This window comes from Corythoichthys intestinalis, chromosome 5 (genome assembly GCF_030265065.1).
Source record: "Corythoichthys intestinalis isolate RoL2023-P3 chromosome 5, ASM3026506v1, whole genome shotgun sequence".
In the NCBI taxonomy this organism is placed as follows: Eukaryota; Metazoa; Chordata; class Actinopteri; order Syngnathiformes; family Syngnathidae; genus Corythoichthys; species Corythoichthys intestinalis.
The window spans coordinates 7014821-7036880 of NC_080399.1; the positions used below are offsets into that span (position 1 = coordinate 7014821).

The 22060-nt window shown below is 39.3% G+C and overlaps 1 protein-coding gene across 4 annotated transcripts in view; it reads left to right on the plus strand.

Moving 5' to 3' along the window:
- Window positions 1-21007: 21007 nt before the first annotated feature.
- The window catches only part of LOC130915915 (protein FAM107B-like), a 68874-nt gene continuing 67821 nt past the window's right edge, over window positions 21008-22060 (plus strand). For 3 of the 4 annotated variants that reach the window (XM_057836142.1, XM_057836147.1, XM_057836148.1), the window contains exon 1: window positions 21008-21184. The gene's annotated coding sequence lies outside the window, so the exon portion shown is untranslated. The remainder of the gene's footprint in view (window positions 21185-22060) is intronic. The other variant, XM_057836145.1, reaches the window with a different exon arrangement.

A 22060-nucleotide genomic window follows, 5' to 3' on the forward strand; every position in this document is an offset into this window, starting at 1 on the left:
ATGTATTAATGGCACCTGTTTTAACTCATTATCGGTATAAAAGACACCTGTCCACACCCTCAGTCAGTCACATTCCAAACTCCACTATGGCCAAGCCCAAAGAGCTGTCGAAGGACACCAGAGACAAAATTGTAGACCTGCGCCAGGCTGGGAAGACTGAATCTGAAATAGGTAAAACGCTTGGTGTAAAGAAATCAACTGTGGGAGCAATCATTAGAAAACAGAAGACATACAAGACCACTGATAATCTCCCTCTATCTGGGGCTCCATTAGAGATCTCACCCCGTGGCGTCAAAATGATAACAAGAACGGTGAGGAAAAATTCTGGAACCACACAGAGAGCTAGGACCACGGTAACAAAGGCTACTATCAGTAACACAATGCGCCGCCAGGGACTCAAATCCTGCACTGCCAGACGTGTCCCCCTGCTGAAGCCAGTACACGTCCCGGCCCGTCTGCAGTTCGCTAGAAGAGGACTGGGAGAATGTGTTATGGTCAGATGAAACCAAAATAGAACTTTTTGGTAGAAACACAGGTTAGCGTGTTTGGAGGAGAAAGAATACTGAATTCCATCTGAAGAACACCATACCCACTGTGAAGCATGGTGGTGGAAACATCATGCTTTGGGGCTGTTTTTCTGCAAAGGGACCAGGATGACTGATCTGTGTAAAGGAAAGAAAGAATGGGGCCATGTATCGAGAGATTTTGATTGAAAATCTCCTTCCATCAGCAAGGGCATTGAAGATGAGACGTGGCTGGGTCTTTCAGCATGACAATGATCCCAAACACACAGCCAGGACAACAAAGCGGTGTCTTCGTAAGAAGCATTCAAGGTCCTGGAGTGGCCTAGCCAGTCTCCAGGTCTCAACCCCATAGAAAATCTGTGGAGGGAGTTGAAAGTCCGTGTTGCCCAAAGACAGCCCCAAAACATCACTGCTCTAGAGGAGATCTGCATGGAGGAATGGGCCAAAATACCAGCAACATTGTGTGAAAAGCTTGTGAAGAGTTACAGAAAACGTTTGGCCTCCGTTATTGCCAACAAATTGTACATAACAAAGTATTGAGATGAACTTTTGGTATTGACCAAATACTTATTTTCCACCATGATTTGCAAATAAATTCTTTAAAAATCAGACAATGTGATTTTCTGTTGTTTTTTTTTTCCACATTCTGTCTCTCATGGTTGAGATTTACCCATGTTGACAATTACAGGCCTCTCTAATATTTTCAACTGGGAGAACTTGCACAATTACTGGTTGACTAAATACTTATTTGCCCCACTGTAAGTGATGTTCAAATAATGCCATTTAAATTTGCTCATAAAATCCGGACATTTTTTCTGGAAGTTTTCAAAACGTTTCTTTAGTAGTTTTTGAAAACAAAGGTTTGAATTGAACGGTGTAGACTGAACCAATACACATAAAATTTTGGTATTAGTCAATACAGATTTATTTCGCATTTATCATTATAAATGTCCTATCCCCAGCAAAAAGTGTACATGTGGGTTATGCCATATCATCCCTACCAATGTTGAGACCAAACCTACGCCCTCGGCCTTATTGTCACTTGATAGCAAACCATCGGAATTGTGTCACTTGAACCATAAGGGTGTAAATCCACCCTATGACTTGCAGATAACTACCATATCCTGTCTATAGATGAGAAAGAAAAAAACAAGGCCCCCCCACATGCCCATATGCACACGCACATCAGCACACACAAGAATTGTGGGAAACCCAAAACGATAACAGAAGCATCCGCCTCCAACATTGCGAGTATTCCTCAAGCGGGTTAGGGACTGCGAAAAAGTCCGGTTCTGGGTCGTCGTGACATTCAGTGGGGAACCCCCAGCCCGTACACAGTGTATAGTACAATGTACAAAAGAGACAGTATGAGTGTCATGTGCAGTCAAGGCTTTCTTGTACAGTAAATTAAAAAAAGAAAACAATTAAAATATGGATGTAAACGATATATACATAAATCAAAATACAGTAATCCATCCATCTTCTGAACCACTTAGGCTAGGTTCATACTTCAGCTCTTAATGCACTGTTCCGATTTTTTTTTTCCCCTCCAAATAATCACCATTTAGTTGTATATTCAAAGCTTATATGGGTTGATAGCATGATCACACGCATACGGACAGTTTGCCTCGACTCTAAACAATCTTGAAATATTAAAACAAGCATTCTCAGCCCCCCCCACACCTTTTTAGTTTTTTGTGACTGTTGTCAAGCCCAGCTCTTCCATAAAAGCTGCGTTTAAACTAGGCACTAACGCTAATGCACCGCTGCACCGCTACCGTAGCATAGGGTGACCAAACGTCCTCTTTAGCCCGGACAAGTCCTACTTTCACGTAGTATCCTCGTCGTCCGGGGGGGTTTTATAAATTCATAAAAATGTCCGGTTTTGATGATTTTTCACGGGACCAATTTGAAGAGAATCCCTCCGGCCGCTGGGTGGCAGCGGTTGACATGGGTCCAACTTGAAGGGAGGGAAGGAGTAGTTCTTCTTGTTTTTGTTGGCAGTTTACCCCTATCATGAGGCATTACTGCCATCTACTGGGTTGACGATTTGGCCACAACGCCTGCCCAGTGGTTATGTTTTTTACGATAAATACATATATAATGGCAACTGTTGACTTCTGTCGGAGCTTTGACAGTAAAATCCCGTTTGGTGTCGCATCGTTGCGCTGCCGATGATTGTAAACTTTTGGAGTAAAGTTTGATTTTAGCCTCAGCTAACTATCAGTAAGCTAAACCACGCTAGGCATTATGGGAAACGTAGTTTTGAACTGCTACATTTGGAAACATACTGGTTGAACAGTTTGTCAGTTTTTTTTCATTATTGTTTGTGTGCAATCTAGAACACTGAATGAGAATATCAACTGAATGGGAATAACAATTTGTGAAGGACAATTGTTGCTATAGTAATTTATAAAAATGTTTAGTTGGCACATCGCCTACTGTGTGTATGTGTATTGACTGGACTACATTTCCATGGGTCTGCATTATGCATACATATATATATATATATATATATATATATATATATATATATATATATATACACACATACATATATATTAGTCATTATTTTTTTCAAACTGCATTTTTCTATCCAGAGTGAGGGGGCACACTTTAAATATATTAAAGTGATATAGGCATCTTTGAGTGAACTTCGAGTAAAATTCAAGTATGTTGAGGCCGGGCTGAGTGTCCTCTTTTTTGGAAATCAAAATATGGTCACCCTACCGTAGCACCTTGTCTCTGGCTCTTTGCTGACGTAATTGCTGCATGAATTCCAATTTGGGGTACTTGACAGTTCAGACAGCAGCCATATTCTGGAAAAATGTGGCCCAGATCAGATTTTAACCACATTCGAAAGTGACCTAGATCGGATTTAAAATGGTCCACTTTTATGTGACTTTTCCCATTCAGACCGTAAAGTTAATGACTCACTCGAGTCGGAAGAACACGAAAAAATCGGATTCGTGCATTAACCTGCGCTATGAACCTAGCCTTATTCTCACGAACATAGGCGGATCTACTATTCAGGCCTTGGCCCCCAACCAGTAGGGGGCCCCCAACCAGCTGCCCTTGCCCCAACAAGCAAGGGCTTGGGCCACCGGAGCCAGCAGCACCCCCAACTATTCGTCATGTATAGTTATGTCAGCATACCAAACAAACAAATAACAAAACAAAAAAGAAAGCCATTTGAATACTGCATTAATATTATCTCTACCCCACACACACACACACACACACTACAATGGACTGTTCCACCATGACGGACTGAGTATCAATCGCTTAGCTTCATTTAGCGCCGTTTGGATTCGCTTAGCTCCGTTTAGCATCACTTAGCTCCGCTTTGCTGTTAGTTACCCTCACTTAGCTCTCCCGCGTTTTTCACACCACTAAGCTCGGTATTTTGACAGCTCACTTGCTACTTTGCACGTCGGCTATCGTTTATTTTGAACACATGAGCAAACGTGCTCTCCAGTCCATGAGAGCCAAAGTGCAGTGAGGAGGAAGTTGAGAACAGGCCGCTAATGCCTCTTTTAACTTTCTTCTTCTTCACACCGAACATAAAATACACAACAGCACACCCTGTGGCGAAACAATGCAGTACAGTTCCAAGAGTTAGTTTCAGTCGTACAGTTTCAAGACTCAAGTTTGAAAAAAGACTTTTTGAACACCAAATTAATCGCAATTCAAACCATCTATAAAATATGCCATATTTTTCTGTAAATTATTGTTGGAATGGAAAGACACAAGATGGATATATACATTCAACATACAGTACATAAGTACTGTACTTGTTTATTATAACAATAAATCAACAAGATGGCATTACCATTATCAACATTCTGTTAAAGCGATCTATGGATAGAAAGACTTGTAGTTCTTAAAAGATAAATGTTAGTACAATTTATAGAAGTTTTATATTAAAACCCCTCTTAATGTTTTCATTTTAATAAAATTTGTAATATTTTCAATCAAAAAATAAACTAGTAGCCCGCCATTGTTGATGCCAATAATTACTTACAAAATGCTCAATTGCTCATGGGTGCTGAGGCCTATAAAATCAGTCGCACCTAAGCACCAGCAGAGGGCGACAAAACTCCGAAAAACACAACAAGTACACAGTTCACTGTGCTGTCCTTTTAATGTTCGAGCGGGGCATGTGCGTTAATTGCGTCAAATATTTTAACGTGATTAATTTAAAAAAATAATTACCGCCCGTTAACGTGATAATTTTGACAGCCCTAAAACCAATCTATTGTGATAAAACAACAAAATTGCAATAACTGCATTAACCATCAAAGTAAAGTCTAACTGTAACTGTAGTCTTGAAACAAATCTGAATAAGGAAATTAGAGCTGAAACGAATACTCGAGCAACTCGAGTAACTCGAGTTTAAAAACTGATCCGAGTAATTTTATTCACCTTGGGTATTCGTTTATTTTGACAGCTCTAAGCATCACGTTTTGCTCGGACTACTTTTAATGCGGGACAACGCGCTGATGTTACGTGCGTAGAGGACAAAGCAAAAAAAACAACAACAAAACTTACTGCAGCAGACAGCCGCTACACACGACGCCGACGTTGCTAAAAACTTGCCCGCAAGATGCTAGTTGGTAGCAGGTAGTGTCTGATGCGTTTCATAGAGATCACATGTATGTTGAACTAGATGCAAAATGACAGACTCGGCTGCGTCTGGGGAGCGTTAGTAAACCGTCGCCATCTTAAAGCAGTAGAGCGCTAAGCGCTCTAAAGAGCGCTAAGCGCTAATAAATAAGATTAACGTTACTGTCACAAGCTCACGTAACGTTAGCCCTGCGGAGGGCTAGGTTTCTATTAATTATGACCACTGTCGATGCGTGGCTAACGTGTCTTACATACAGGCTTTAACATAACATAGCGTTGTGGAGTGATGAGGGTGTAAAATAAAAACTCAATAATGCTAACTGTCAATTTTAGCTCAGTAGTCATTGCTGGATAAAACACCAAGTAGCACTCGTCCCTAATGTGCTCCAATACAGCCTGTATCATACATTTATTTTGAACACTGCAAAAACTCAAAATCCTATCAGGACTTACAGTTTAGACTTAACTTAAAACTTAACTAGAACTTAAAAATGGCTTGACACAAATAGAAATTCAATTGAAACACGTGGGGAAAAAATCCTAAATTTTAAGTGATGTGTGTTATCACGCGTAACGGCATTTTTAGGTAAGATATATATATATATATATTTTTTTTTTTAATAAGATCTAAAAAAATTTTGAGTGAAAGCAGTGAATTAGTCTTTTTTTTAATTCTAGTTACATCTGAGATGCAATTGTTGGCTGTTTTCAACAATATGCATCGAAAATAAAGACATTGATTGACTGAAAATGGTTCAAGATTAGATGAAATGTCTTGTTTTCTCATGTATATTTATAATTGCTCTTCACCTAAAAATATATTTGTTTTATCCGATTACTCGATTAATCGATAGTATTTTCAGTCGATTACTCGATTACTAAAATATTCGATAGCTGCAGCCCTAAAGGAAATACATTGCAATAAAATAATGCAAACTGGTTAAACTGAGCATGCAAACTGAGATCTGTCATGACAGAACATTGCTTCAATGATATCTGGCGCCATCTAGCGTCGTGAATGGGTATAATGTCTAGACCGCGAATATAAGGCTACGTTCATACTACAGGTCTTAATGCACGAATCCGATTTTTTGTCATATCTGTTTTTTTGGTGTGCCCATTCAGACTGCCTTTGTCCATTGAGACCATTCAAGTATTACGCATGCGCACTAATTCGCAGTCCGCATCAAAACAAATGACCACACATGCTGACTGTCATCCGTCATTCCAGGGATATCATATTTTGCTTTTTAAAAAGAGGACACAAATAACAGACATAAATAATCCCAGTTTAGTCTTATATTCAAAGTATATGGATCAATAGCATGCACGCACTGTCCGTGCATGTCACACATACGCGCAGTTTGCCCCGACTCTCGGCCGTGTAAGCCATGTTGAAATATTGCTTATATGGAACAGACAGAAAACCGATCATTCTCAGGCTTGTCCTCAACCCATTTTTATTTTTTTTATGACTGTTGTCAAGTCCGACTCTTCCTAAAAAGCCGTGTTCAAGGCAAGCTAGGCGCTAATAACGCACAGCTGCACCGCTATCGTGGCGTCTCTCTTGCTTTTTGATGACGTAATTGCTGCATGAATTCCGATTTGAGAGACTGGACAGTACAGACCGCCGCGGCAGTCTGGAAAAATGTGGCCCAGATCGGATTTGAACCACATTAGAAAGCGATTTGAAATGGTCCAGTTCTATGCGACTTGTCACGTTCAGACCGTCAAGTTAATGCCTCATTCGAGTCGGAAAAACATGAAAAAATCGGATTCGTGCATTAAGACCTGTAGTATGAACGTAGCCTAAGACGACCCCCTCTTTTTCAGACTTATTTCAATGCAAAAAACACCGTCTTATATTCGGGCCTATACGGTACTCAGTATGCCATCCATCCATCCATCCATCCATCCATCCATCCATCCATCCATCCATCCATCCATCCATTATCTTCCGCTTGTTCCGGGGTCGGGTCGCGGGGGCAGCAGCTTTAACAGGGAAGCCCAGACTTCCCTCTCCCCAGCCACTTCAACCAGCTCCTCCGGCGGGATCCAGAGGTTCCCACCGGAGTTCCCAGGCAAGCCGGGAGACATAGTCTCTCCAGCGTGTCCTGGGTCGTCCCCGGGGACTCCCGCCGGTGGGACATGCCCGGAACACCTCTCCAGGGAGGCGTCCGGGAGGCATCCGAACCAGATGCCCGAGCCACCTCAGCTGGCTCCTCTCTACGCGGAGGAGTAGCGGCTCGACGCCGAGTCCCTCCCGGATGACCGAGCTTCTCACCCTATCTCTAAGGGAGAGCCCGGACACCCTGCGGAGGTAACTCATTTCGGCCGCTTGTATCCGGGATCTTGTTCTTTCGGTCACGACCCAAAGCTCGTGACCATAGGTGAGGGTAGGAACGTAGATCGACTGGTAAATCGAGAGCTTTGCCTTTCGGCTCAGCTCCTTCTTCACCACGACGGACCGGTGCAGAGTCCGCATTACTGCAGACGCTGCACCGATTCGCCTGTCGATCTCCCGCTCCCTCCTACCGTCACTCGTGAACAAGACCCCAAGATACTTGAGCTCCTCCACTTGGGGCAGGATCTCATCCCTGACCTGGAGAGGGCACTCCACCCTTTTCCGACTGAGGACCATGGTCTCGGATTTGGAGGTGCTGATCTTCATCCCAACCGCTTCACACTCAGCTGCGAACCGCTCCAGTGAGAGTTGGAGGTCACGGCTTGATGAAGCCAACAGCACTAAATAATCTGCAAAAAGCAGAGATTCAATGCTGAGGTCACCAAACCGGACCCCCTCAACGCTTCGGCTGCGCCTAGAAATTCTGTCCATAAAAATTATGAACAAAATCGGTGACAAAGGGCAGCCTTGGCGGAGTCCAACCCTCACTGGGAACGAATTCGACTTACTGCCGGCAATGCGGACCAAACACTGACACCGGTCGTACAGGGACCGAACAGCCCTTACCAAGGGGCTCGGTACCCCGTACTCCCAGAGCATCCCCCACAGGACTCCCCGAGGGCCACGGTCGAACGCCTTCTTCAGATCCACAAAACACATGTAGACTGATCGGGCGAACTCCCATGCACCCTCGAGGACCCTGCCGAGGGTGTAGAGCTGGTCCACTGTTCCACGGCCGGGACGAAAACCACACTGCTCCTCCTGAATCCGAGATTCGACTTCTCGGCGGACTCTCCTCTCCAGCATCCCTGAATAGACTTTACCAGGCAGGCTGAGGAGTGTGATCCCTCTATAATTGGAACACACCAATTATAAAAGGGGGACCGGAGTATGCCACACTTTGCTTACTTTAGTCTATATGTGTTGGCGGAAATATATTCTGCACAGGTGTTTATGTTTGAGTAATTATCACCTACAGCAGAAGGAAAATAGTAAAGGTAACCCACGAAGGAAGCTGTTTAAATAGTTTTAGGAGGAATTTAGAGTATTTTATAGAACTGTCAAAGGTTTCTCAAACCAGAATTCGGGTGTGCCTCAACACATTTACCCTTGAATTTCGAGTCTACATCACAGCTGCGTACTAAAAGAAGCACACAACTTCTCTATAACCACAGAAAACGGAAACCACGCCAAGTTCACAATTTCTGTTGTACTTTTAACACATTTCAAGCAGTGAAAGTTAGCATTTTTAGTAGCAAGCGACCGCTTGTTTCGACCTCAGCTATTCATTTTCACACACATCTGTTTCCTGCGTTGTGGGAGGCTGAGTGTGCGCGGCAAGTCCTTGGAGGGAAGTGTCACCTCTGTCAGATATGACCCCCCTCATGACTCATCCTATTGTTCCACCACTGCTCCTATTAGTCACATGCTCCTTTAATATGAGAAGGTCCTCAAGGACACTTTACTTAACAGCCTCCATTCTCTGGAAGTTGTTACGGTCATTTCCAGTAAATATTAGAAGTTTTTAGCAACAACTTAAATAGAGGCGAATACCCTGTGTGTTGTGCTTCCAGGAAATAAGCAGAGCGACATACAGCATGAAAATTGGCGGGGTATATAGAGCAGATTTAACAGAAGGATGGTGGATAAGTAGATCCACGGACCCCTCATCACTAAGAAGATTACTCTTCATCACAAAGAATACTCGGGATATGCCGTCTGCGACAAACAGCTGACCGTGGGTCGATGTAATTAAAGGAGAAGAGTGATCACGCTTATCTGCTATAATCAAAGAAGTGAATGAAGGAGGATGAAGGCCACCACTATTGTGTTAATACAGAGGTGCTGCGGAAACTTGACATTTATTGTAGATTTTTTCCCCCTGATGTGAACATTTAAAAATATTGATCAGTGTTGTTTTTGGCAGCCTTTTTATTTTCGTCTTAGTCTTCGTCTTTTGGACGATAATACTTGATAGTAGGGTTGTTCCGATCATGTTTTTTTGCTCCCGATCTGATCTTGATCGTTTTAGTTTGAGTATCTGGCGATCCCGATATTTCCCGATCCGATTGCTTTTTTTTTGCTCCTGATTCAATTCCAATAATTCCCGATAATTTTTCCCGATTATATACATTTTGGCAATAATTTTTCCCGATCATATACATTTTGGCAATGCATTAAGAAAAAAATGAATAAAACTCGGACGAATATATACATTCAACATACAGTACGTAAGTACTGTATTTGTTTATTATGACAATAAATCGTCAAGATGGCATTTACATTATTAACATTCTTTCTGTGAGCGGGATCCACGGATAGAAAGACTTGTGACTTTGTAAATTGTGACTAAATATTGCCGTCTAGTGTATTTGTTGAGCTTTCAGTAAATGATACTGTAGATACTGCCCAAATGCATGAAGGGAAGTGGAACCATGACTGTGCGATGTGCTACCAATTGATATATCTTCTCTGCGTTGGGAAATAACTTAGAGTGTTAAGAAAAAGATCAATTACTACCTTGCTTCCCACAAAATTTCTAATCATAAGGAGAGGGATTGTAATGCTTGAGCCAATTAAAAAAAGGCTCCAAAGGCTTCCAAAATTCACTCAACTCATTTTACGCTACCTTTTAGCTCTCTATATAGGTAAAACGGCGCCATTACAGATTGAGCGCGACAATGCGTGAGTGGGTCGTGCAGCGCATGTATTAATTGCGTTAAATATTTTAAGATGATACTTTTTTTAAAAAAATTAATTACCGCCATTATCTGGATAAATTTGATAACCCTACCTTAAGCCAAAACTAAAAACTCTGGATGAGTGTAACACATTATGTCTGTAACGTTAAATACAATTAGAAAACGATTTAATTAAAAAAATATATATATTAGGGCTGTCAAACGATTAAAATTTTTAATCGAGTTAATTACAGCTTAAAAATTAATTAATCGTAATTAATCGCAATTAATCGCAATTCCAACCATCTATAAAATATGCCATATTTTTTATATATTCTGTAAAATAAATTGTTGGAATGGAAAGATAAGACACAAGATGGATATATACATTCAACATACGATACAAAAGGACTGTAGTGGGCATTTCACTCTTCTGTCATTTAAATCTGTCTATGCTGTCCTCACTCCGAAGCGTCTACTTTTTCCAAAGCTAGACAGCTAGTGAACGACGCCTTAATAATTAGACTTCTTCCTTTTTCATCTTATTTATTAATAAAATGGCCTCAAACCATTGTCCTCTTTAGACCGTCGTAAAACTACAAAAAAAAAGTACACAAGCATTGCATTAGCAACAATGTTAGCTTAGCACGCTATACAGGTTCACTAAACATAAACAAAAAGCGTCTCATACAAAAAATATAACATTTCGCTTACTAAGATAATATGTACATTCTTTACAACAACCATACTTATGGACAAATCTTGTCCAAGGATCATATAAGCACAACATTATCAGCCAGAGACGTCGTGCAGCCATAATGAACTGGAAAGAAAACAATAAACCATGTCGCAAAGCGACCACAAGAGTTCGCTGTTGGACAGCACAAAAAGTCTTGCTGTAAAACTTACCAAAGGCAGAATACTTTCTGAGCGGGACATGTGCGTTAATTGCGTAAAATATTTTAACGTGATTAATTTAAAAAATTAATTACCGCGCGTTAACGCGATAATTTTGACAGCCCTAATATATATATATATATATATTTTAAAAAGGCATGTCCGATATTTTTTTTGCCGATTCCGATACTTTGAAAATGACGTGATCGGACCCGATCGATCGGGACATCTCTACTTGTTAGTCTTCGTCAAATTTTAGTCATCTAGTCTTAAAACTCAAAGACTAAATTTGTGTAGTTTTGTCGACGTTTACTAAAAATGTTATCGTCTGTAAAAAAAAATAAAAATACTCCAAAAGTAAATGAATAAATAAATAAATAAATAAATAGAAGTTGCCAACGATTTTGAATGAACGTTGAGAGACGAGCACATATTGTAGCATCTCCAAGGACAACACCAACGCCACCTTGATGATTAAATACGCTCAGCAGGGAAACAGTATCATTTAATATTATTAACAGTTCATTATACCCCCCTAGATGCCACGAACTGTATGTAAAAAAAAAAAAAAAAAAATGGTCCAATAGTTTAAGAGGACGCTCATAGCTAACATCAGCCTAATGCTAACGCAAACGCGAATGCTATGCTAATGCTACGAGTTACATTTAGTGTAAGATGATCACTCAGCACCAAGAAAACAAATCTTATCGTGTTTGCAAGCCTGCATGGAGACTAGAGATGACACAATGGTGAGTCAGGAAGTGTGTGTGGGGGAGGGGGGAGCGCAAAATGTCATGAGTGACAAAAGAAGACACTGCTATGATGCAGGCTAACTACACATAAAAATGTCACACATTGTGAGCATGTGACGAAATCTATTGCGCAATTTTTGTCTCGTTCTCGTCTCGTCGGATGAAAACTTGCATTCGTTTCGTTATGTTTTTGTCTCCCAGAACACATTTTTAGTTCATTACAGTCTTGTCATAGTCATAAAAAAAGTATTCGTTGACTAAATTTTTTTGTTTTTGTCATCTTTGACGAAAACAACACTGATATTGATTAATATTTATTTGGATACTTATTTTAATTTTACTACTGTTTTGCTTAAAGGGAACCTCGGATTGAAAGACTCGTAGGCTCCAATAAGCCACAATTGTTCTCTTTTACCAAAATATATTATTAGAAACACATACAACGTATTGGCCCGAATATAAGACGGCCCTGATTATAAGACGACCCCCTCTTTTTTAAGACTCAAGTTTGAAAAAAGACTTTTTGAACACCAAATTATTTTTTATACAGATATAATTACAGTACATCTGAAACAAATGATTATAACAATATATTTGAGAGAAAAAGCATATTATTTTGCCTCATTCAAATCCTAATATCTGAACATTTAAATATGTAAACTAAAGTGCAATCACATTCGTAAATCAATGACTTCTGGTTTTTGAAATGTAAATAAACCAGTCTATTGTGATAAAACAACAAAATTCCACTAACTGCATTAACCATCAAAGTGAGGTCTAACTGTAACTGTAGTCTTGAAACAAATCTGAATAAGGAAAAAACTGCAATAAAATAATGCAAACTGGTTAAACTTAAGAGTAGCTGAGATCTGTCATGACAGAACATTACTCCTCAAGTTCAGCATTCGCTTCAATCATATTTGGCGCCATCTAGCGTCGTGAATGGGTATAATGTCTAGACTCCAAATATAAGATGACTCCCACTTTTTCAGTCTTATTTCAATGCAAAAAACACCGTCTTATATTCGGGCCAATACAGTATTATTGCCATTGATTTAAAAATCTAGAATATTTACTGTATGTTTTGACCTACGGAGGGCGCCATATTTTACGCGCACAATCCACGCTGGGGGTGATGACACAGTTGGCTTGGACTGGGAGAATAGCTGTGCTAGCTAGAGAGTCAAGCTATTATGACGACTGACATGATTTTGTCACATTCCGCTGCTGGACAGACCTGTGGGATGAGTTCCCAGCGTTGTACCTGCATCCACCTCCACCTCATCAGCAGTGTCTTTAAATCGATCCTAGGCGGCTTGCTGGGATATTAACTTGCTGCTATTTGACAGTTTGTGTATCCTTTCGTTGCTAGTTGCATCATCAGCTTTTTTTTTGTTTGTTTGTCACCTCTTTTTTATTGATCCCGACCTTCTGTCACAGACCCTTTTTGTGTCTCCTTTTTTCGCAATCGCGTGCTTTTTTGTGTGTTCAATAAACCCTTTTACACAATCCTTATGTTATTGTTGTCCGCTTGCTGTCTGAAGTGAGCCACGTTTTCTAATTCCGTGGTCAAGCCAGCAGCCCTTTCTTTTCAGTTGCATTTCAGGTTTTACCGCAAAGACAACGCATGTGGGTTGCGATTGCTTTAGTGCTGCAACGATTAAATGATTAACTCGAGTAACCCGATTAGAAAAAAAAGAGGATTCGTTTAAAGTGGCATTGTAATGGTTTGTTTTGAAAGTGTTTGTATTTAGTTTTATTGATTTGGGTGGCTACACTGCCCTCTAGTGGCAACAGTGAATATGACATAACCCATTTCACATGACTGAATCCAGCTGCTCCCTGTTAAGACAAACATAAGCTCAGTTTTTGTTTGAGCTAATGTTTTTTTTAAAGCATTTGTAATATTGTTTATTGGTATATTTAGCCGTCTTTTGTAACAATATGTGTTTGAACCATTTGTTCAGAGCATTGTGAAAAAAAAAAAAAAAAAACTGGCATTTTATAGCATTTAAGCTAGCGGACTTTTGATATGTTAGCTAGCCAATTGTTCTTTTGTCGTACATAGATCCTCATTTATTTATTTTTTTTATACCCTTTGAGGCTCAGCTCAGGTATTTAATTTTTTTTATGTTCCTTATCCGAATTCTCGATTATTTGAACTTACTGCTTCATCGATTAATCAACTACTAAAATAATCGATAGCTGCAGCCAAAGATTCCTTTATCAGGAAAATCATGACTCCAACGTCACGCGGAAGTATAGTTCTACTACCTGTGGTTTACGCGCTTGTCTGTTGCACAGGAAACGCGGGTTCGAAACCTGCTCTCGACCTACATATAATTGCTTTTGTTGCTCTTTCTGTGAAATATCTACAGTGCTGTTCTGCTCATTACTTTTCCGTTTGGGTTCAAATTGGAACGTCAGAATCGACGACATGTTTATGTAGCTAACGAGTGGCAATATGGAATTACAGCAGCGCTGCCCAGTGATGTCACCAACAAGAGTGTATTGCATCATCAACAACAATGGCGACCTACCAGTTGAAAACGAAAACATTAAGTGGGGTTTGAATATCAAATTATTATAACTCATACTCACATTTATCTTTTAAGAACTACAAGTCTTTCTGTCCTTGGTTCCCTTTAAAAGTATATGATTGCTAGGTAGTTGCTATGTTAACTGATCAACCGTAAACGTAGCTTTAATTAAAATAGGTCATTTTTTTCTCATATTAGCTAAGAACTACAAGTCTTTCTGTCCTTGGTTCCCTTTAAAAGTAAAGTGGGGCAAATAAATATTTAGTCAACCACTAATTGTGCAAGTTCTTCCACTTGAAAATATTAGAGAGGCCTGTAATTGTCAACTTGGGTAAACCTCAACCATGAGAGACAGAATGTGGGAAAAAAAAACAGAAAATCACATTGTTTGATTTTTAAAGAATTTATTTGCCAATAATGGTGGAAAATAAGTATTTGGTCAATACCAAAAGCTCATCTCAATACTTTGTTATGTACCTTTTGTTGGCAATAATGGACGCCAAACGTTTTCTGTAACTCTTCACAAGCTTTTCACACACTGCTGCTGGTATTTTGGCCTATTCCCCCATACAGATCTCCTCTAGAGCAGGGGTTTTCAACCCAGTCCTCAAGGCACACTGTGGGTCCTGGTTTTTGTTCCAGCCGATCCAGCAGAGACAGTTGAACCAATGAGGCTTCTGCTAAAACAAGCCACACCTGACTGCAATCAACTGATTGCACTTGTAAAACACCAGATTGGGGAAAAAGTGTTGTCATCTTGTTTGGTAAGAATGAAATCCTGCACCCACAGTGTGCCTTAGTGGAATAGGTTGGGAACCCCTGCTCTAGAGCAGTGATGTTTTGGGCTGTCGTTGGGCAATACGGTCTTTCAACTCCATCCACAGATTTTCTATGGGGTTGAGATCTGGAGACTGGCCAGGCCACTCCAGGACCTTGAAATGCTTCTTACGATGCCACTCCTTTGTTGCCCTGGCTGTGTGTTTGGGATCATTGTCATGCTGAAAGACCCAGCCATGTCTCATATTCAATGCCCTTGCTGATGGAAGGAGATTTTCACTCAAAATCTCTCGATACATGGCCCCATTCATTCTTTCCTTTACACAGATCAGTCGTCCTGGTCCCTTTGCAGAAAAACAGCCCCAAAGCATGATGTTTCCACCCCCATGCCTCACAGTGGGTATGGTGTTCTTCAGATGCAATTCAGTATTCTTTCTCCTCCAAACACGAGAACCTGTGTTTCTACCAAAAAGTTATATTTTGGTTTCATCTGACCATAGCACATTCTCCCAGTCCTCTTCTGGATCATTCAAACGCTCTGTAGCGAACCGCAGACGGGCCTGGACGTGTACTTTCTTCAGCAGGGTGACACGTGTGGCGGTGCAGGATTTGAGTCCCTGGCGGCGCATTGTGTTACTGATAGTAGCCTTTGCTACTGTGGTCCCAGCTCTCTGTAGGTCATTCACTTGGACCGCCGTGTGGTTCTGGGATTTTTGCTCACCGTTTTTGTTATCATTTTGACGCCACGGGGTGAGATCTTGCATGGTGCCTCAGATTGAGGGATATTATCAGTGGTCTTGTATGTCTTCCATTTTCTAATAATTGCTCCGACAGTTGATTTCTTTACACCAAGCATTTTACCTATTGTAGATTCAGTCTTCCCAGACTGCTGCAGGTCTACAATTTTGTCTCTGGTGTCCTTCAACAGCTCTTTGGTCTTGGCCACAGTGGAGTTTGGAGTGTGACTGACTGAGATTGTGGACAGGTGTCTTTTATACCGATAATGAGTTAAAACAGGTGCCATTAATACAGGTAACGATTGGAGCCTCGTTAGACCTCGTTAGAAGAAGTTAGACCTCTTTGACAGCCAGAAATCTTGCTTGTTTGTAGGTGACCAAATACTTATTTTCCTATCTAATTTGGAAATAAATTCTTAAAAAATCAAACAATGTGATTATCTGTTTTTTTCCCCACATTCTGTCTCTCATGGTTGAGGTTTACCCATGTTGACAATTACAGGCCTCTCTAATCTTTTCAAGTAGGAGAACTTGCACAATTGGTGTTTGAATAAATACTTATTTGCCCCACTGTATATGATTGCTAGCTAGTTGCTATGTTAACTGATCAACTGTAAACGTAGCTTTAATTAAAATACTTCATTTTTTTCTCATATTAGCTTTGTGTGAGTTTGAATGACTTATTTCATGCTCTCACTGGCTGCCGTAAATGGTTAAAAAATATAAAAAATTAGAAACGCGCTGGTGATGTTATTTCTGTTGAGTCATGAAGATAACTTTTCCTCCATTTGCGTTTTAGTAATAGATAGTGAAATATACAGTACGATAAATATACACTACCATGAATTGACTGCAATTAAAACAAGTTGTTTACAGTATGATACACAACATGGTGGATGTGCTGCAAATGATAGCTTTCATCAATGAGCAGCATTAGCGTTCATTGGAAACAAATAATAGGCCTGTTGCAGCGGAAGTTTTCCCTGCCAGACGTCCCAAGAGGCATCACTTACTGAGGAGTGTCTTTCACAATGTTGATGTATAAACACATTGAAGCTCACTTGCTGGCTAATAGTCTTTCTGAAATGTACTGTATGTTAGACGTCCCAAATGCCACCCCTCCCCCTTGAAATCTAAGAAAACCCATGATTTAGTAGCATATGGGCTCCATATGATGAGATGCCTTCAGTCCTTTCAATTGTAGGTTTATATATTTTTTTTAATCTTAAACAGTTGGAGTGTTTGCTCACTCACTTATTCACAAAGTGGTTACTCTCAAGCCATCATTGCTTGTAAACAACCTAACCTTTTGGGCATGCTACTTCCATATATTAATAAATCATATAAACTGTAATATTGTGTGTCATGAGAAGACACAGAATCAACTGTTTTCAATTCATGTTCCAAATGGTCAAATGGGTGTCTGTGTGTGGGGGTTTTGCAAAAAAAAAAAAAAAAGTCCTTAATCTGATTGAACCTTAAATAGCTTGTCTTTGTGATACATTATTGTATTCAGTTCTATTTACATTTTACTAGCAGTATGGTCTAGCGTTGCTTGGGTTTGTGTAAGGTGAACACAATACAACCAAATAGCAGATAAAACCTACTTTCCTTAGAGATGCAGCTGGTATGTAGTAATCGTAAAATGACACCATAAATGGGTTAATGCGTAATCACTTTTCCAACACGGTGTACAGTATTGTGGCGAGCAACATAGGGAAGAATGAGAGAGACAGTTTTCATGTTTCAAACCTGCCGTTCTTGACAGCGCCTTGATTGAACAGCAAACACCAGAACAAAACAACGGCAACCACAACTCTCAGTCATGGTTGCCCCACAACTACCCATGAACCACTGCGGGCGTAACATATAATAATAATAATAAGTAACAGTCGCTACAGTATGCATATCCGGCCAAAATGAATCCCTTAGTAATATTCTGGAAAATTGTACATTGTTTGTCAATCCAGCGTCTTGTTGTGCCACATCATCATAGCACTTTTAAATTTGTACATGAAACTGTAAAGTTTGAAAGCCAACTGGGACATTTCAATCGCAAGAGACGCGTCTTTTGCCCAAAATGTCCTTCACAATCAGGGATTTTCTGTGCTAATTTTTGGAATTTTGAATTGATTTTTCACATAGAATGGATGCCTACAGAAATCAATCTCATCCAAGAACACTCCCTGAAACAAAGTTCGGGTCGCGGGGGGCAGCAGCTTTAATTGGGAAGCCCAGACTTCCCTCTCCCGAGCCACTTCAACCACTTCCTCCGGCGGGATCCTAAGGCATTCCAAAGCCAGTCGAGAGAGAAAATTTCTCCAGTGGGTCCTGTGTCGTCCCGTCAGCGGGTTATGCCTGGAACACCTCTCCAAGGAGGTGTCCAGGAGGCATCCAAACCAGATGCCCGAGCCACCTCAGCTGGTTCCTCTCAATGCGGAGGAGTAACGACTCGACCCTGTGACCCGAATGACCGAGCTTCTCATCCTATCTCTAAGGGAGAGCCCGGACATCATGCGGAGGAACTAATTTTGGCCGCTCATAAAGTACAACTGTGTAAAATATGCAAATTCGTTTCGGAGTCCGTCGGGAAAAAACACCCACATATAGACAGAAGTTCAATTTATATATACAGTAAGTATAGATATAGCTGGATACCACTTCCATGCATTTTGGGAAATGGTGTTTGTAAAAGTACTCATTCAACTTCCAAAGTAATTGTTTGCGCGATGTCCGCCTGAGTCGTGCTATTTTCAGCTCGGGCCGGCCAGACGAGTGGTGGTCATGATTCTTGCTCCTTTAAGCTTTTCAGAAATTCGCTATTGGTGTAGCTACGTGTCACTCAAACATGTGAGACCAATAGCGAAGTGCAACATTTGTGTCAAAAGGATTCAATCAAAAAAAGAGAGTTCAAAACTTTTTTCACTTTAAAAAATTGAGTTCAAAACGTTTTTCTCTTCAATAGAAAATTAAAAAGTGAGTTCAAAATTTTTTTCACTTAAGAAAAAAGACTTCAAAATATTTTTCACTTCAATCAAAATAAAAAAAATGCCAAACTTTTTTCACTTCAATCAAAAAAATAATAATTTTAAATAAAATAATATTTTCAAAAAAGTAATAATGTTATTTTTAGAGGAGGGCAATTTTATTTTTGTATATGATTTTTTCTTTGATTTAATTTTTATTTTATTTTTTGGGGGATTGAATGATTTAGACACAAATGTCCAACCCATAACATGGCCCAAACACAAAAAAGGATTGCTTCACTCAAAGAAAACATTTTCAATGAAAAAGTAAGTGTTCAAATGAAAATTTTTTTGAGTCTCAAATATATTTTTGCATTCAAAAACTTTTTTCTCTATTATGGATTTTTTTTCCCTTTGAAAATATTTTGTTTTGGTTGAAACAACTTATTTTTGATTGAATTATAAAGACACATATGTTCTACCCAAAATGTGGCCCAAGCTAAAAAATACATTACTTCAATCAAAAAAGTTGTTTTAATTAAAAAAAAAAAAAAAAACTCCAATTAAAAAAAATGCAGGAAAATGTTTTCTCATGTTTTTTTTTTTATCCTCAAATGTGTTTTTCCATCCAAACACTTTTTTGATTGAAGCGACTTTTTTTCTGACTGAATAATAAAGACACAAATCTACCTCCAAAAAATACAGTACACAACATTTTTTTGAACACCATAAGCTGTTGGCTTTTAAGCTAACACTAGACCTTCATGAGTCCTTGCAGATGACATTTTTAACAAGCATCTCATAAATGAATGTAGAATATCTTGCTTTACATTTCTCGCATATTTAACATGAGTACTCTTCGTCTCATATTCCCCTATGTACAGTGCTGGCCAAAAGTACTGGCACCCCCGCAATCTGTCAGATAATGCTCAATTTCTCCCAGAAAATGCTTGCAATTACAAATACTTTGGTTGCAATATCTTCATTTATTTTGCTTGCAATGAAAAAAAACACAAAAGACAATGGGGAAAAAATCATTACCACTTAATCAGACCCAAATATGTCATTCACTCAATTAAGTATGGAGGTAGATTTGTGTCTGTATTATTCAATCAAAAAAAAAAAAGTTGCGTCAATCAAATAAAAATGTGCCTTCAAAAGTTTTTCCACTTAAAAAAAAAAGTGCATTCAAAACTTTTTTCACTTAAAAAAAAAAAGAAAACAGTTTATAACTTATTGCTTTTCAAAAAAAAGTGACACTTCAATAAAAAATATATGTATTTCAAATAAAAAATATATTTTCAAAAAAAATATTTTTGCAAATGATTTTTTTTCTTTGATTAAAAATATTTTTTTGATTAAGGCAACTTTTATTGCGATTGAATGATTTAGACACAAATGTCCTACCCCTAATATGGCTCAAACACAAAAAGGATTGCTTCAATCAAAGAAAACAGTTTGAATGAAAAATAAAGTGTTCAAATGCAAATTTCTGAGTCTCAAATATTTTTTCACATTCAAACCTTTTTTTTCTACGATTGATTTTTTTAAAAAATTTGATTGAAGTGATTTTTCTTTTGAAAATATATATATTTTTGTTTGAAGCAACTTATTTTTTGATTGAATAATAAAGACACAAATGTCCTGGCCAAAATGTGGTTCAAACGCAAAATTACATGACTTCAATCAAAAATGTTGTTTCAATCAAAAAATAAAAAAAGACTTAAAAAATAAATAAATAAATAAATCAAAGAAAAATAGTTTTCAAATATATATTTTTTGAGTTTCAAATTAATTTTTGCATTCAAACACATTTTTTTTTTTGATTGAAGTGACTTTTTCTTCGATTGAAAATATATATTTTGAATGAAGCAACTTTTTTTTGGATTGAATAATAGACACAAATCTACCGCCATAATTAAGTATCGCTATACATTTAAGCCAATTTTTTCTAAAACAATGAGAAGAAAGTAGTGTCTGCTTTTAAAATGAAAAATAAATAAATGAATATACGGTAAATTCCCACGACGTGTGCATGTGTAAAGATTAGAGGAAAGGGTGTCGTTCTTATATGACGTCACTAACCCCGCCCACTACCCTGAAATTTACATATTCTGTGGTTCCCGTCTGAGTGTGCATATGGAGCAGTTGAGCAGTTTCCAAAAGACGAAGGCACACCTCGAAGTCGAGCCGCGACCGTGAGATGCGCTCCTTTTGACCGTTTCTCCACTTGTTTCCACGCAACTCAAAGAAAAAGTGGTGTCGCCGGTTGACTTTGAGGTGAGTGTGCGTCTCTATTTACGAGCATGTGTCTGGGTCTCGTGCTGGGGTGCGTTCACAAGCGTCCTGTAACAAAAGCGTATAGGTTGTGATTGAGCTTCAATGGTGTGTTTTAAAGCCGCTTTTTTTGTATGGAGACGCGAAGGGTTTTTTAGCTTCACCTAAATACACAAGAGGAAAATAAGTAGCGAAAAATGACGGAGAATTTAAAAATACAAACTCTTTTGTTCTCCTTTTGTTGATCGTCAGCGAACGGGACGGGAGTAGAAACATGTTTAGTAGTTGAAACGGTGTGTTTTGCTAACAAAGCCAACTATTTAGCTCAATTAAATGTATAATTATTTAATATTTAGGTGGAAAACGTGAATAGAATACTCTTTAATGTTTGCGTGCGTTGTATTGTCACGTATATTAAAGAAAAGACATGCGCAGGAGATGTCTTGGTTCAAAGAGGTGACTTTAAAGATGAATGGGGGGGGAAAAATGTCTGGTATTGAATTGTCCATTCATCCATCCGTTTTTTGGACCCTCATCAGGGTCGCGGGGGTGCTGGAGCCTATCAGTGGGCATCGCACTGGGCAAGCAAGTACATGTACAAGTACACTGGGCGTGTGTGCTCTCATCATGGCCACCTTGTTGTGCAATTTGATGTAGCAACAGGTCTGTTAAAATGTACATGCATTCTTAGTTTTAAGTCAAACTTTAACCAAAATTACTTATACAAACTTTCAGGGTTACATTTGACTGTGTTCAAAAGATTACTGTTACAGGAGGTGGTGAAATGTGGAACTTTGACCCTTGAACTTTCTCTTGGAATCAGCTGTGACAGTTGCAAATGACAGCCGGTGGGGTTCCCGTCCCGTCGAGGATCTGTCC